Genomic DNA, 19,479 nt, shown 5'->3' with positions numbered 1-19,479 from the left:
CTGACTAAAGTAGTGCTTTAATGTATTTTAACTTAAGTACTTTACACCACTGGGTAGTTTTGACATGCATTGTAGTCATTGATGTTAACCAGTTATTTATGCTTACTAAGTATTGGTGGGACTAGTTGTCTGTTGTCATCATAGGGTTAACTGTTCGGTATCATCACATATGTCCCGAGAGAGAGACTCTGGTCTGAAATATCTTCCGCCTCTCATCTGCTGCATTATTTTTGGCTTTGAAGTTTTTCCCAGCAGCCTTCATCTGATTTGTGTCCCTCTCCTCTTTCATGTCAATCATTTAAATCTGTCGCGTAAAACAGCCCAGGTGTCGTCTTTCATCCTCCAGTACGTTACTAAATTCCTCCATCAGCTCAGTACGTTACTGAAACTAAGTTTACATACACCTTAGCCAAATACATCTAAACTTAGTTTTTCACAATTCCTGACATTTAATCCTAGTAAAAATCACTTTATTTTAAGAACATGAAATGTCAGAATAATAGTAGAGAGAATGTGGGTCAGAAGTTTACATACACTCAATTAGTATTTGGTAGCATTGCCTTTAAATTGTTTAACTTGGGTCAAACGTTTTGGGTAGCCTTCCACAAGCTTCCCACAATAAATTGGGTGAATTCCTCCTGACAGAGCTGGTATAACCGAGTCAGGTTTGCAAGGCCTCCTTGCTTGTACACACTTTTTCAGCTCTGCCCACAAATGTTCTATAGGATTGAGGTCAGGGCTTTGTGATGGACACTCCACTCCAGGTCAGGGCTTTGTGATGGACACTCCACTCCAGGTCAGGGCTTTGTGATGGACACTCCACTCCAGATCAGGGCTTTGTGGTGGACACTCCACACTCTGATGCCTATCAGAAGCTTTTAAAGTCATGACATCATTTTCTGGAATTTTCCAAGCTGTTTAAAGGCACAGTCAACTTAGTGTATGTAAACTTCTGATCCACTGGAATTGTGATACAGTGAATTATAAGTGAAATAATCTGTTTGGAAACAATAGGACAAATTACGTGTCATGCACAAAGTAGATGTCCTAACCGACTTACCAAAACTATAGTTTGTTAAGAAGAAATTTGTGGCGTGGTTGAAAAAAATGTTTTATTGACTCCAACCTGAGTGTATGTAAACTTATGATTCAACTGTATATGCTGTGTATAGAGCCCCACATTGGAGGTGTGATAATACCCATACAACCTAGCGGTGAAACAGGGAAATGGTTCCAGTCTATTTTCCACCATTCATTCTTCCCATTGGGGATTGTTAGAAACACTTAAAATAAGGTTTGTGTTTCATGTAGGCTTACCCTGGCGTGACATTTTATTAACCCCTAAATCTCTCTTGGACAAGATGACTTTTATCGATTATATTTGGCTCTATTTACTCTCAGATTTGAAAACACTAATTAGCATCAAAGTAGAGATCGTGAAAAACTACAAATCCCTGCATGTTCCTGCACGTCATCTCTAGCTGACACCTTTACTAACAGGTATTATGGAAATGTAAAACTTGCACAAGACAGTTCACAGAATTGCAGGAAATAAACTTTAAAACAGATGTTTTTTTTCTCTCCAACGTCAAGAGGGGGGGCACTAAAATATTTTGCAGTGAGGTAGTGGGGCCCCCAAAAGGCTACTGCCGGCCCTGGAGATCTGGATACAGCTAGATAATAAACAAACAAAGCAGCTGGAAGAAATACTGGCGGCTATGACAGAAGCCAAACGTGAGTTGGCTTGGGGGTGTGGTTTGACGTCCTTGCCACCACCAAGACACACCCATCTGTCAGAACCTTGCCTGCAGCTGTTTCCTCCCCACTCATTCACAACGAACAAACCTCCTGTAGATTCAGTTCAATAACTACAGGCAGATGGATGGTGAGACGCCAGAGGAAGCTTTGACTAGGTCAGTAGTCTACAGAGTAATATGAGAAGAATGCAATTGTTGAATTTATGTACATATTCTAAACTAAGTGTTTTGATAACGTTCAATTGTAGTAACAGCTCCATGTAGAATAAACAATCCTTTATATAAAACCATAGAAGTGTTCTGGTTATGTAACAATGTGCACCTTTCATTGTCATTCCCAGCCGATACGTATACTGCTTCCGGTCTGCTGGTAATGGGGTTACCATAGTAACATGTTTCTCCCTCCTCATACACTGACACCTGATTCTGGTTCAGAATACACAGGGTTTCTCCCTCATATTGACTGATCCTGGTCCAGAATACACAGGGTTTCTCCCTCACATTGACTGATCCTGGTTCAGAATACACAGGGTTTCTCCCCCATATTGACTGATACCTGATCCTTGTCCAGAATACACAGGGTTTCTCCCTCCCCATATTGACTGATGCTGGTCCAGAATACACAGGATTTCTCCTTCCTCATATTGACTGATCCTGGTCCAGAATACACAGGGTTTCTCCCTCCCCATATTGACTGATCCTGGTCCAGAATACACAGGGTTTCTCCCTCCCCATATTGACTGATCCTGGTTCAGAAAACACAGGGTTTCTCCCTCCCCATATTGACTGATCCTGGTCCAGAATACACAGGGTTTCTCCCTCCTCATATTGACTGATCCTGGTCCAGAATGCACAGGGTTTCTCACTCTCCATATTGACTGATACCTGATCCTGGTTCAGAATACACAGGGTTCTCCCTCCAAATATTGACTGATGCTGGTCCAGAATACACAGGATTTCTCCTTCCTCATATTGACTGATCCTGGTTCAGAATACACAGGGTTTCTCCCTCCCCATATTGACTGATCCTGGTTCAGAATACACAGGGTTTCTCCCTCCACATATTGACTGATCCTGGTTCAGAATACACAGGGTTTCTCCCTCCCCATATTGACTGATCCTGGTCCAGAATACACAGGGTTTCTCCCTCATATTGACTGATCTTGGTCCAGAATACACAGGGTTTCTCCCTCCCCATATTGACTGATCCTGGTCCAGAATACACAGGGTTTCTCCCTCATATTGACTGATCTTGGTCCAAAATACACAGGGTTTCTCCCTCCCATATTGACTGATCCTGGTTCAGAATACACAGGGTTTCTCCGTTCCCATGTTGACTGATCCTGGTCCAGAGTACACAGGGTTTCTCCCTCATATTGACTGATTCTGGTTCAGAATACACAGGGTTTCTCCCTCATATTGACTGATCCTGGTCCAGAATACACAGGGTTTCTCACTCTCCATATTGACTGATACCTGATCCTGGTTCAGAATACACAGGGTTCTCCCTCCACATTTTGACTGATCCTGGTCCAGAATACACAGGGTTTCTCCCTCCCCATATTGACTGATCCTAGTCCAGAATACACAGGGTTTCTCCCTCCTCATATTGACTGATCCTAGTCCAGAATACACAGGGTTTCTCCCTCCTCATATTGACTGATCCTGGTCCAGAATACACAGGGTTTCTCCCTCCCCATATTGACTGATCCTGGTCCAGAATACACAGGGTTTCTCCCTCCCCATATTGACTGATCCTAGTCCAGAATACACAGGGTTTCTCCCTCATATTGACTGATCCTGGTCCAGAATACACAGGGTTTCTCACTCTCCATATTGACTGATACCTGATCCTGGTTCAGAATACACAGGGTTCTCCCTCCAAATATTGACTGATCCTGGTTCAGAATACACGGGGGTTCTCACTCTCCATATTGACTGATCCTGGTCCAGAATACACAGGGTTTCTACCTCATATTGACTGATCTTGGTCCAGAATACACAGGGTTTCTCCCTCCCCATATTGACTGATCCTGGTCCAGAATACACAGGGTTTCTCCCTCCTCATATTGACTGATCCTGGTCCAGAATACACAGGGTTTCTCACTCTCCATATTGACTGATACCTGATCCTGGTCCAGAATACACAGGGCTTCTCCCCCATATTGACTGATACCTGATCCTGGTCCAGAATACACAGGGTTTCTCCCTCCCCATATTGACTGATAACGGATACTGGTCCAGAATACACAGGGTTTCTCCCTCCCCATATTGACTGATCCTGGTCCAGAATACACAGGGTTTCTCCCTCCTCATATTGACTGATCCTGGTCCAGAATACACAGGGTTTCTCACTCTCCATATTGACTGATACCTGATCCTGGTCCAGAATACACAGGGCTTCTCCCCCATATTGACTGATACCTGATCCTGGTCCAGAATACACAGGGTTTCTCCCTCCCCATATTGACTGATAACGGATACTGGTCCAGAATACACAGGGTTTCTCCCTCCCTCATATTGGCTGACCCTGATCCAGAATACACAGGGTTTCTCCCTCATATTGACCGTGGTTCAGAATACACGGGGGTTCTCCCTCATATTGATTGATCCTGGTCCAGAATACACAGGGTTTCTCCCTCCTCATATTGACTGATCCTGGTCCAGAATACACAGGGTTTCTCCCTCCCCATATTGACTGATCCTAGACCAGAATACACAGGGTTTCTCCCTCCTCATATTGACTGATCCTGGTCCAGAATACACAGGGTTTCTCACTCTCCATATTGACTGATACCTGATCCTGGTCCGGAATACACAGGGTTTCTCCCTCATATTGACTGATCCTGGTCCAGAATACACAGGGCTTCTCCCCCATATTGACTGATTCCTGGTACAGAATACACAGGGTTTCTCCCTCCCCATATTGACTGATCCTGGTCCAGAATACACAGGGTTTCTCCCTCCTCATATTGACTGATCCTGGTCCAGAATACACAGGGTTTCTCACTCTCCATATTGACTGATCCTGGTCCAGAATACACAGGGTTTCTCCCTCATATTGACTGATCCTGGTTCAGAATACACGGGGTTTCTCCCTCATATTGACTGATCCTGGTCCAGAATACACAGGGTTTCTCCCTCATATTGACCGTGGTTCAGAATACACGGGGCTTCTCCCTCATGTTGATTGATCCTGGTCCAGAATATACTGGGTTTCTCCCTCCTCATATTGACTGATCCTGGTCCAGAATACACAGGGTTTCTCCCTCCCCATATTGACTGATCCTAGTCCAGAATACACAGGGTTTCTCCCTCCTCATATTGACTGATCCTGGTCCAGAATACACAGGATTTCTCACTCTCCATATTGACTGATACCTGATCCTGGTCCAGAATACACAGGGTTTCTCCCTCCCCATATTGACTGATCCTGGTCCAGAATACACAGGGTTTCTCACTCTCCATATTGACTGATACCTGATCCTGGTCCAGAATACACAGGGTTTCTCCCTCATATTGACTGATCCTGGTTCAGAATACACGGGGTTTCTCCCTCATATTGACTGATCCTGGTCCAGAATACACAGGGTTTCTCCCTCATATTGACCGTGGTTCAGAATACACGGGGCTTCTCCCTCATGTTGATTGATCCTGGTCCAGAATATACAGGGTTTCTCCCTCCTCATATTGACTGATCCTGGTCCAGAATACACAGGGTTTCTCCCTCCCCATATTGACTGATCCTAGTCCAGAATACACAGGGTTTCTCCCTCCTCATATTGACTGATCCTGGTCCAGAATACACAGGATTTCTCACTCTCCATATTGACTGATACCTGATCCTGGTCCAGAATACACAGGGTTTCTCCCTCCCCATATTGACTGATCCTGGTCCAGAATACACAGGGTTTCTCCCTCCCCATATTGACTGATCCTGGTCCAGAATACACAGGGTTTCTCACTCTCCATATTGACTGATACCTGATCCTGGTCCAGAATACACAGGGTTTCTCCCTCATATTGACTGATCCTGGTCCAGAATACACAGGGCTTCTCCCCCATATTGACTGATACCTGATCCTGGTCCAGAATACACAGGGTTTCTCCCTCCCCATATTGACTGATACCGGATCCTGGTCCAGAATACACAGGGTTTCTCCCTCCCCATATTGACTGATGCTGGTCCAGAACACACAGGGTTTCTCCTTCCTCATGTTGAATGATCCTGGTCCAGAATACACAGGGTTTCTCCCTCCCCATATTGACTGATCCTGGTCCAGAATACACAGGGTTTCTCCCTCCTCATATTGACTGATCCTGGTCCAGAATACACAGGGTTTCTCACTCTCCATATTGACTGATCCTGGTCCAGAATACACAGGGTTTCTCCCTCATATTGACTGATCCTGGTTCAGAATACACAGGGTTTCTCCCTCATATTGACTGATCCTGGTCCAGAATACACAGGGTTTCTCCCTCATATTGACCGTGGTTCAGAATTCACGGGGGTTCTCCCTCATATTGATTCATTGTCATTCCCAGCCGAAACGGATACTGCTTCCTGTCTGCTGGTAATGGGGTTACCATAGTAACATTTTTCTCCCTCCTCATATGGTAACACCTTATTCTGGTTCAGAATACACAGGGTTTCTCCCTCATATTGACTGATCCTGGTCCAGAATACACAGGGTTTCTCCCTCACATTGACTGATCCTGGTTCAGAATACACAGGGTTTCTCCCCCATATTGACTGATACCTGATCCTTGTCCAGAATACACAGGGTTTCTCCCTCCCCATATTGACTGATGCTGGTCCAGAATACACAGGATTTCTCCTTCCTCATATTGACTGATCCTGGTCCAGAATACACAGGGTTTCTCCCTCCCCATATTGATTGATCCTGGTCCAGAATACACAGGGTTTCTCCCTCCCCATATTGACTGATCCTGGTTCAGAATATACTGGGTTTCTCCCTCCTCATATTGACTGATCCTGGTCCAGAATACACAGGGTTTCTCCCTCCCCATATTGACTGATCCTAGTCCAGAATACACAGGGTTTCTCCCTCCTCATATTGACTGATCCTGGTCCAGAATACACAGGATTTCTCACTCTCCATATTGACTGATACCTGATCCTGGTCCAGAATACACAGGGTTTCTCCCTCCCCATATTGACTGATCCTGGTCCAGAATACACAGGGTTTCTCACTCTCCATATTGACTGATACCTGATCCTGGTCCAGAATACACAGGGTTTCTCCCTCATATTGACTGATCCTGGTTCAGAATACACGGGGTTTCTCCCTCATATTGACTGATCCTGGTCCAGAATACACAGGGTTTCTCCCTCATATTGACCGTGGTTCAGAATACACGGGGCTTCTCCCTCATGTTGATTGATCCTGGTCCAGAATATACAGGGTTTCTCCCTCCTCATATTGACTGATCCTGGTCCAGAATACACAGGGTTTCTCCCTCCCCATATTGACTGATCCTAGTCCAGAATACACAGGGTTTCTCCCTCCTCATATTGACTGATCCTGGTCCAGAATACACAGGATTTCTCACTCTCCATATTGACTGATACCTGATCCTGGTCCAGAATACACAGGGTTTCTCCCTCCCCATATTGACTGATCCTGGTCCAGAATACACAGGGTTTCTCCCTCCTCATATTGACTGATCCTGGTCCAGAATACACAGGGTTTCTCACTCTCCATATTGACTGATACCTGATCCTGGTCCAGAATACACAGGGTTTCTCCCTCATATTGACTGATCCTGGTCCAGAATACACAGGGCTTCTCCCCCATATTGACTGATACCTGATCCTGGTCCAGAATACACAGGGTTTCTCCCTCCCCATATTGACTGATACCGGATCCTGGTCCAGAATACACAGGGTTTCTCCCTCCCCATATTGACTGATGCTGGTCCAGAACACACAGGGTTTCTCCTTCCTCATGTTGAATGATCCTGGTCCAGAATACACAGGGTTTCTCCCTCCCCATATTGACTGATCCTGGTCCAGAATACACAGGGTTTCTCCCTCCTCATATTGACTGATCCTGGTCCAGAATACACAGGGTTTCTCACTCTCCATATTGACTGATCCTGGTCCAGAATACACAGGGTTTCTCCCTCATATTGACTGATCCTGGTTCAGAATACACAGGGTTTCTCCCTCATATTGACTGATCCTGGTCCAGAATACACAGGGTTTCTCCCTCATATTGACCGTGGTTCAGAATTCACGGGGGTTCTCCCTCATATTGATTCATTGTCATTCCCAGCCGAAACGGATACTGCTTCCTGTCTGCTGGTAATGGGGTTACCATAGTAACATTTTTCTCCCTCCTCATATGGTAACACCTTATTCTGGTTCAGAATACACAGGGTTTCTCCCTCATATTGACTGATCCTGGTCCAGAATACACAGGGTTTCTCCCTCACATTGACTGATCCTGGTTCAGAATACACAGGGTTTCTCCCCCATATTGACTGATACCTGATCCTTGTCCAGAATACACAGGGTTTCTCCCTCCCCATATTGACTGATGCTGGTCCAGAATACACAGGATTTCTCCTTCCTCATATTGACTGATCCTGGTCCAGAATACACAGGGTTTCTCCCTCCCCATATTGATTGATCCTGGTCCAGAATACACAGGGTTTCTCCCTCCCCATATTGACTGATCCTGGTTCTGAAAACACAGGGTTTCTCCCTCCCCATTTTGACTGATCCTCGTCGAGAATACACAGGGTTTCTCCCTCCCCATATTGACTGATCCTGGTCCAGAATACACAGGGTTTCTCCCTCATATTGACTGATCCTGGTTCAGAATACACAGGGTTTCTCCCTCATATTGACTGATCCTGGTCCAGAATACACAGGGTTTCTCCCTCATATTGACCGTGGTTCAGAATACACGGGGGTTCTCCCTCATATTGATTGATCCTGGTCCAGAATACACAGGGTTTCTCCCTCCTCATATTGACTGATCCTGGTCCAGAATACACAGGGTTTTCCCTCCCCATATTGACTGATCCTAGTCCAGAATACACAGGGTTTCTCCCTCCTCATATTGACTGATCCTGGTCCAGAATACACAGGGTTTCTCACTCTCCATATTGACTGATACCTGATCCTGGTTCAGAATACACAGGGTTTCTCCCTCCCCATATTGACTGATCCTGGTTCAGAATACACAGGGTTTCTCCCTCCACATATTGACTGATCCTGGTTCAGAATACACAGGGGTTCTCCCTCATATTGATTGATTCTGGTCCAGAATACACAGGGTTTCTCCCTCCTCATATTGACTGATCCTGGTCCAGAATACACAGGGTTTCTCCCTCCCCATATTGACTGATCCTAGTCCAGAATACACAGGGTTTCTCCCTCCTCATATTGACTGATCCTGGTCCAGAATACACAGGGTTTCTCACTCTCCATATTGACTGATACCTGATCCTGGTTCAGAATACACAGGGTTTCTCCCTCCCCATATTGACTGATCCTGGTTTACAGAATACACAGGGTTTCTCCCTCCACATATTGACTGATCCTGGTTCAGAATACACAGGGTTTCTCCCTCCCCATATTGACTGATCCTGGTCCAGAATACACAGGGTTTCTCCCTCATATTGACTGATCTTGGTCCAGAATACACAGGGTTTCTCCCTCCCCATATTGACTGATCCTGGTCCAGAATACACAGGGTTTCTCCCTCATATTGACTGATCTTGGTCCAAAATAAACAGGGTTTCTCCCTCCCATATTGACTGATCCTGGTTCAGAATACACAGGGTTTCTCCCTCCCCATATTGACTGATCCTGGTCCAGAGTACACAGGGTTTCTCCCTCATATTGACTGATCCTGGTTCAGAATACAAAAGGTTTCTCCCTCATATTGACTGATCCTGGTCCAGAATACACAGGGTTTCTCACTCTCCATATTGACGGATACCTGATCCTGGTTCAGAATACACAGGGTTCTCCCTCCACATATTGACTGATCCTGGTCCAGAATACACAGGGTTTCTCCCTCCCCATATTGACTGATCCTAGTCCAGAATACACAGGGTTTCTTCCTCCTCATATTGACTGATCCTAGTCCAGAATACACAGGGTTTCTCCCAACTCATATTGACTGATCCTGGTCCAGAATACACAGGGTTTCTCCCTCCCCATATTGACTGATCCTGGTCCAGAATACACAGGGTTTCTCCCTCCCCATATTGACTGATCCTAGTCCAGAATAGAGTACACAGGGTTTCTCCCTCATATTGACTGATCCTGGTTCAGAATACACAGGGTTTCTCCCTCATATTGACTGATCCTGGTCCAGAATACACAGGGTTTCTCACTCTCCATATTGACTGATACCTGATCCTGGTTCAGAATACACAGGGTTCTCCCTCCACATATTGACTGTTCCTGGTCCAGAATACACAGGGTTTCTCCCTCCCCATATTGACTGATCCTAGTCCAGAATACACAGGGTTTCTCCCTCCTCATATTGACTGATCCTAGTCCAGAATACACAGGGTTTCTCCCTCCTCATATTGACTGATCCTGGTCCAGAATACACAGGGTTTCTCCCTCCCCATATTGACTGATCCTGGTCCAGAATACACAGGGTTTCTCCCTCCCCATATTGACTGATCCTAGTCCAGAATGCACAGGGTTTCTCCCTCCTCATATTGACTTATCCTGGTCCAGAATACACAGGGTTTCTCACTCTCCATATTGACGGATACCTGATCCTGGTTCAGAATACACAGGGTTCTCCCTCCACATATTGACTGATCCTGGTCCAGAATACACAGGGTTTCTCCCTCCCCATATTGACTGATCCTATTCCAGAATACACAGGGTTTCTCCCTCCTCATATTGACTGATCCTAGTCCAGAATACACAGGGTTTCTCCCTCCTCATTTTGACTGATCCTGGTCCAGGATACACAGGGTTTCTCCCTCCCCATATTGACTGATCCTGGTCCAGAATACACAGGGTTTCTCCCTCCCCATATTGACTGATCCTATTCCAGGATAGAGTACACAGGGTTTCTCCCTCATATTGACTGATCCTGGTTCAGAATACACAGGGTTTCGCCCTCATATTGACTGATCCTGGTCCAGAATACACAGGATTTCTCACTCCATATTGACTGATACCTGATCCTGGTCCAGAATACACAGGGTTTCTCCCTCCCCATATTGACTGATACTGGTCCAGAATACACAGGGTTTCTCCCTCATATTGACTGATCCTGGTCCAGAATACACAGGGCTTCTCCCCCATATTGACTGATACCTGATCCTGGTCCAGAATACACAGGGTTTCTCCCTCCCCATATTGACTGATACCGGATCCTGGTCCAGAATACACAGGGTTTCTCCCTCCCCATATTGACTGATGCTGGTCCAGACCACACAGGGTTTCTCCTTCCTCATGTTGACTGATCCTGGTCCAGAATACACAGGGTTTCTCCCTCCCCATATTGACTGATCCTGGTCCAGAATACACAGGGTTTCTCCCTCCTCATATTGACTGATCCTGGTCCAGAATACACAGGGTTTCTCACTCTCCATATTGACTGATCCTGGTCCAGAATACACAGGGTTTCTCCCTCATATTGACTGATCCTGGTTCAGAATACACAGGGTTTCTCCCTCATATTGACTGATCCTGGTCCAGAATACACAGGGTTTCTCCCTCAAATTGACCGTGGTTCAGAATTCACGGGGGTTCTCCCTCATATTGATTCATTGTCATTCCCAGCCGAAACGGATACTGCTTCCTGTCTGCTGGTAATGGGGTTACCATAGTAACATGTTTCTCCCTCCTCATATGGTAACACCTTATTCTGGTTCAGAATACACAGGGTTTCTCCCTCATATTGACTGATCCTGGTCCAGAATACACAGGGTTTCTCCCTCACATTGACTGATCCTGGTTCAGAATACACAGGGTTTCTCCCCCATATTGACTGATACCTGATCCTTGTCCAGAATACACAGGGTTTCTCCCTCCCCATATTGACTGATGCTGGTCCAGAATACACAGGATTTCTCCTTCCTCATATTGACTGATCCTGGTCCAGAATACACAGGGTTTCTCCCTCCCCATATTGACTGATCCTGGTCCAGAATACACAGGGTTTCTCCCTCCCCATATTGACTGATCCTGGTTCAGAAAACACAGGGTTTCTCCCTCCCCATATTGACTGATCCTCGTCGAGAATACACAGGGTTTCTCCCTCCCCATATTGACTGATCCTGGTCCAGAATACACAGGGTTTCTCCCTCATATTGACTGATCCTGGTTCAGAATACACAGAGTTTCTCCCTCATATTGACTGATCCTGGTCCAGAATACACAGGGTTTCTCCCTCATATTGACCGTGGTTCAGAATACACGGGGGTTCTCCCTCATATTTATTGATCCTGGTCCAGAATACACAGGGTTTCTCCCTCCTCATATTGACTGATCCTGGTCCAGAATACACAGGGTTTCTCACTCTCCATATTGACTGATACCTGATCCTGGTTCAGAATACACAGGGTTTCTCCCTCCCCATATTGACTGATCCTGGTTCAGAATACACAGGGTTTCTGCCTCCACATATTGACTGATCCTGGTTCAGAATACACAGGGGTTCTCCCTCATATTGATTGATTCTGGTCCAGAATACACAGGGTTTCTCCCTCCTCATATTGACTGATCCTGGTCCAGAATACACAGGGTTTCTCCCTCCCCATATTGACTGATCCTAGTCCAGAATACACAGGGTTTCTCCCTCCTCATATTGACTGATCCTGGTCCAGAATACACAGGGTTTCTCACTCTCCATATTGACTGATACCTGATCATGGTTCAGAATACACAGGGTTTCTCCCTCCCCATATTGACTGATCCTGGTTCAGAATACACAGGGTTTCTCCCTCCACATATTGATTGATCCTGGTTCAGAATACACAGGGTTTCTCCCTCCCCATATTGACTGATCCTGGTCCAGAATACACAGGGTTTCTCCCTCATATTGACTGATCTTGGTCCAGAATACACAGGGTTTCTCCCTCCCCATATTGACTGATCCTGGTCCAGAATACACAGGGTTTCTCCCTCATATTGACTGATCTTGGTCCAAAATAAACAGGGTTTCTCCCTCCCATATTGACTGATCCTGGTTCAGAATACACAGGGTTTCTCCCTCCCCATATTGACTGATCCTGGTCCAGAGTACACAGGGTTTCTCCCTCATATTGACTGATCCTGGTTCAGAATACAAAGGGTTTCTCCCTCATATTGACTGATCCTGGTCCAGAATACACAGGGTTTCTCACTCTCCATATTGACGGATACCTGATCCTGGTTCAGAATACACAGGGTTCTCCCTCCACATATTGACTGATCCTGGTCCAGAATACACAGGGTTTCTCCCTCCCCATATTGACTGATCCTAGTCCAGAATACACAGGGTTTCTCCCTCCTCATATTGACTGATCCTAGTCCAGAATACACAGGGTTTCTCCCTCCTCATATTGACTGATCCTGGTCCAGAATACACAGGGTTTCTCCCTCCCCATATTGACTGATCCTGGTCCAGAATACACAGGGTTTCTCCCTCCCCATATTGACTGATCCTAGTCCAGAATAGAGTACACAGGGTTTCTCCCTCATATTGACTGATCCTGGTTCAGAATACACAGGGTTTCTCCCTCATATTGACTGATCCTGGTCCAGAATACACAGGGTTTCTCACTCTCCATATTGACTGATACCTGATCCTGGTTCAGAATACACCGGGTTCTCCCTCCACATATTGACTGATCCTGGTCCAGAATACACAGGGTTTCTCCCTCCCCATATTGACTGATCCTAGTCCAGAATACACAGGGTTTCTCCCTCCTCATATTGACTGATCCTGGTCCAGAATACACAGGGTTTCTCCCTCCCCATATTGACTGATCCTGGTCCAGAATACACAGGGTTTCTCCCTCCCCATATTGACTGATCCTAGTCCAGAATGCACAGGGTTTCTCCCTCCTCATATTGACTGATCCTGGTCCAGAATACACAGGGTTTCTCACTCTCCATATTGACGGATACCTGATCCTGGTTCAGAATACACAGGGTTCTCCCTCCACATATTGACTGATCCTGGTCCAGAATACACAGGGTTTCTCCCTCCCCATATTGACTGATCCTATTCCAGAATACACAGGGTTTCTCCCTCCTCATATTGACTGATCCTAGTCCAGAATACACAGGGTTTCTCCCTCCTCATATTGACTGATCCTAGTCCAGAATACACAGGGTTTCTCCCTCCCCATATTGACTGATCCTGGTCCAGAATACACAGGGTTTCTCCCTCCCCATATTGACTGATCCTAGTCCAGAATAGAGTACACAGGGTTTCTCCCTCATATTGACTGATCCTGGTTCAGAATACACAGGGTTTCTCCCTCATATTGACTGATCCTGGTCCAGAATACACAGGGTTTCTCACTCTCCATATTGACTGATACCTGATCCTGGTTCAGAATACACAGGGTTCTCCCTCCACATATTGACTGATCCTGGTCCAGAATACACAGGGTTTCTCCCTCCCCATATTGACTGATCCTAGTCCAGAATACACAGGGTTTCTCCCTCCTCATATTGACTGATCCTAGTCCAGAATACACAGGGTTTCTCCCTCCTCATATTGACTGATCCTGGTCCAGAATACACAGGGTTTCTCCCTCCCCATATTGACTGATCCTAGTCCAGAATGCACAGGGTTTCTCCCTCCTCATATTGACTGATCCTGGTCCAGAATACACAGGGTTTCTCACTCTCCATATTGACTGATCCTGGTCCAGAATACACAGGGTTTCTCCCTCATATTGACTGATCTTGGTCCAGAATACACAGGGTTTCTCCCTCCCCATATTGACTGATCCTGGTCCAGAATACACAGGGTTTCTCCCTCCTCATATTGACTGATCCTGGTCCAGAATACACAGGGTTTCTCACTCTCCTAATTGACTGATACCTGATCCTGGTCCAGAATACACAGGGCTTCTCCCCCATATTGACTGATACCTGATCCTGGTCCAGAATACACAGGGTTTCTCCCTCCCCATATTGACTGATAACGGATACTGGTCCAGAATACACAGGGTTTCTCCCTCCCCATATTGACTGATCCTGGTCCAGAATACACAGGGTTTCTCCCTCCTCATATTGACTGATCCTGGTCCAGAATACACAGGGTTTCTCACTCTCCATATTGACTGATCCTGGTCCAGAATACACAGGGTTTCTCCCTCATATTGACTGATCCTGGTTCAGAATACACAGGGTTTCTCCCTCATATTGACTGACCCTGATCCAGAATACACAGGGTTTCTCCCTCATATTGACCGTGGTTCAGAATACACGGGGGTTCTCCCTCATATTGATTGATCCTGGTCCAGAATACACAGGTTTTCTCCCTCTTCATATTGACTGATCCTGGTCCAGAATACACAGGGTTTCTCCCTCCCCATATTGACTGATCCTAGTCCAGAATACACAGGGTTTCTCCCTCCTCATATTGACTGATCCTGGTCCAGAATACACAGGGTTTCTCACTCTCCATATTGACTGATACCTGATCCTGGTCCAGAATACACAGGGTTTCTCCCTCCCCATATTGACTGATCCTAGTCCAGAATGCACAGGGTTTCTCCCTCCTCATATTGACTGATCCTGGTCCAGAATACACAGGGTTTCTCACTCTCCATATTGACTGATCCTGGTCCAGAATACACAGGGTTTCTCCCTCATATTGACTGATCTTGGTCCAGAATACACAGGGTTTCTCCCTCCCCATATTGACTGATCCTGGTCCAGAATACACAGGGTTTCTCCCTCCTCATATTGACTGATCCTGGTCCAGAATACACAGGGTTTCTCACTCTCCTAATTGACTGATACCTGATCCTGGTCCAGAATACACAGGGCTTCTCCCCCATATTGACTGATACCTGATCCTGGTCCAGAATACACAGGGTTTCTCCCTCCCCATATTGACTGATAACGGATACTGGTCCAGAATACACAGGGTTTCTCCCTCCCCATATTGACTGATCCTGGTCCAGAATACACAGGGTTTCTCCCTCCTCATATTGACTGATCCTGGTCCAGAATACACAGGGTTTCTCACTCTCCATATTGACTGATCCTGGTCCAGAATACACAGGGTTTCTCCCTCATATTGACTGATCCTGGTTCAGAATACACAGGGTTTCTCCCTCATATTGACTGACCCTGATCCAGAATACACAGGGTTTCTCCCTCATATTGACCGTGGTTCAGAATACACGGGGGTTCTCCCTCATATTGATTGATCCTGGTCCAGAATACACAGGTTTTCTCCCTCTTCATATTGACTGATCCTGGTCCAGAATACACAGGGTTTCTCACTCTCCATATTGACTGATACCTGATCCTGGTTCAGAATACACAGGGTTCTCCCTCCACATATTGACTGATCCTGGTCCAGAATACACAGGGTTTCTCCCTCCCCATATTGACTGATCCTAGTCCAGAATACACAGGGTTTCTCCCTCCTCATATTGACTGATCCTAGTCCAGAATACACAGGGTTTCTACCTCCTCATATTGACTGATCCTGGTCCAGAATACACAGGGTTTCTCCCTCCCCATATTGAATGATCCTAGTCCAGAATGCACAGGGTTTCTCCCTCCTCATATTGACTGATCCTGGTCCAGAATACACAGGGTTTCTCACTCTCCATATTGACTGATCCTGGTCCAGAATACACAGGGTTTCTCCCTCATATTGACTGATCTTGGTCCAGAATACACAGGGTTTCTCCCTCCCCATATTGACTGATCCTGGTCCAGAATACACAGGGTTTCTCCCTCCTCATATTGACTGATCCTGGTCCAGAATACACAGGGTTTCTCACTCTCCTAATTGACTGATACCTGATCCTGGTCCAGAATACACAGGGCTTCTCCCCCATATTGACTGATACCTGATCCTGGTCCAGAATACACAGGGTTTCTCCCTCCCCATATTGACTGATAACGGATACTGGTCCAGAATACACAGGGTTTCTCCCTCCCCATATTGACTGATCCTGGTCCAGAATACACAGGGTTTCTCCCTCCTCATATTGACTGATCCTGGTCCAGAATACACAGGGTTTCTCACTCTCCATATTGACTGATCCTGGTCCAGAATACACAGGGTTTCTCCCTCATATTGACTGATCCTGGTTCAGAATACACAGGGTTTCTCCCTCATATTGACTGACCCTGATCCAGAATACACAGGGTTTCTCCCTCATATTGACCGTGGTTCAGAATACACGGGGGTTCTCCCTCATATTGATTGATCCTGGTCCAGAATACACAGGTTTTCTCCCTCTTCATATTGACTGATCCTGGTCCAGAATACACAGGGTTTCTCCCTCCCCATATTGACTGATCCTAGTCCAGAATACACAGGGTTTCTCCCTCCTCATATTGACTGATCCTGGTCCAGAATACACAGGGTTTCTCACTCTCCATATTGACTGATACCTGATCCTGGTCCAGAATACACAGGGTTTCTCCCTCCCCATATTGACTGATCCTAGTCCAGAATGCACAGGGTTTCTCCCTCCTCATATTGACTGATCCTGGTCCAGAATACACAGGGTTTCTCACTCTCCATATTGACTGATCCTGGTCCAGAATACACAGGGTTTCTCCCTCATATTGACTGATCTTGGTCCAGAATACACAGGGTTTCTCCCTCCCCATATTGACTGATCCTGGTCCAGAATACACAGGGTTTCTCCCTCCTCATATTGACTGATCCTGGTCCAGAATACACAGGGTTTCTCACTCTCCTAATTGACTGATACCTGATCCTGGTCCAGAATACACAGGGGTTCTCCCCCATATTGACTGATACCTGATCCTGGTCCAGAATACACAGGGTTTCTCCCTCCCCATATTGACTGATAACGGATACTGGTCCAGAATACACAGGGTTTCTCCCTCCCCATATTGACTGATCCTGGTCCAGAATACACAGGGTTTCTCCCTCCTCATATTGACTGATCCTGGTCCAGAATACACAGGGTTTCTCACTCTCCATATTGACTGATCCTGGTCCAGAATACACAGGGTTTCTCCCTCATATTGACTGATCCTGGTTCAGAATACACAGGGTTTCTCCCTCATATTGACTGACCCTGATCCAGAATACACAGGGTTTCTCCCTCATATTGACCGTGGTTCAGAATACACGGGGGTTCTCCCTCATATTGATTGATCCTGGTCCAGAATACACAGGTTTTCTCCCTCTTCATATTGACTGATCCTGGTCCAGAATACACAGGGTTTCTCCCTCCCCATATTGACTGATCCTAGTCCAGAATACACAGGGTTTCTCCCTCCTCATATTGACTGATCCTGGTCCAGAATACACAGGGTTTCTCACTCTCCATATTGACTGATACCTGATCCTGGTCCAGAATACACAGGGTTTCTCCCCCATATTGACTGATTCCTGGTCCAGAATACACAGGGTTTCTCCCTCCCCATATTGACTGATCCTGGTCCAGAATACACAGGGTTTCTCACTCTCCATATTGACTGATCCTGGTCCAGAATACACAGGGTTTCTCCCTCATATTGACTGATCCTGGTTCAGAATACACAGGGTTTCTCCCTCATATTGACTGATCCTAGTCCAGAATGCACAGGGTTTCTCCCTCCTCATATTGACTGATCCTGGTCCAGAATACACAGGGTTTCTCACTCTCCATATTGACGGATACCTGATCCTGGTTCAGAATACACAGGGTTCTCCCTCCACATATTGACTGATCCTGGTCCAGAATACACAGGGTTTCTCCCTCCCCATATTGACTGATCCTATTCCAGAATACACAGGGTTTCTCCCTCCTCATATTGACTGATCCTAGTCCAGAATACACAGGGTTTCTCCCTCCTCATATTGACTGATCCTGGTCCAGAATACACAGGGTTTCTCCCTCCCCATATTGACTGATCCTGGTCCAGAATACACAGGGTTTCTCCCTCCCCATATTGACTGATCCTAGTCCAGAATAGAGTACACAGGGTTTCTCCCTCATATTGACTGATCCTGGTTCAGAATACACAGGGTTTCTCCCTCATATTGACTGATCCTGGTCCAGAATACACAGGGTTTCTCACTCTCCATATTGACTGATACCTGATCCTGGTTCAGAATACACAGGGTTCTCCCTCCACATATTGACTGATCCTGGTCCAGAATACACAGGGTTTCTCCCTCCCCATATTGACTGATCCTAGTCCAGAATACACAGGGTTTCTCCCTCCTCATATTGACTGATCCTAGTCCAGAATACACAGGGTTTCTCCCTCCTCATATTGACTGATCCTGGTCCAGAATACACAGGGTTTCTCCCTCCCCATATTGACTGATCCTAGTCCAGAATGCACAGGGTTTCTCCCTCCTCATATTGACTGATCCTGGTCCAGAATACACAGGGTTTCTCACTCTCCATATTGACTGATCCTGGTCCAGAATACACAGGGTTTCTCCCTCATATTGACTGATCTTGGTCCAGAATACACAGGGTTTCTCCCTCCCCATATTGACTGATCCTGGTCCAGAATACACAGGGTTTCTCCATCCTCATATTGACTGAT

This window comes from Oncorhynchus mykiss, chromosome 5, assembly GCF_013265735.2.
Source record: "Oncorhynchus mykiss isolate Arlee chromosome 5, USDA_OmykA_1.1, whole genome shotgun sequence".
Taxonomy (NCBI): Eukaryota; Metazoa; Chordata; class Actinopteri; order Salmoniformes; family Salmonidae; genus Oncorhynchus; species Oncorhynchus mykiss.
This window is presented reverse-complemented; position numbering follows the sequence as displayed.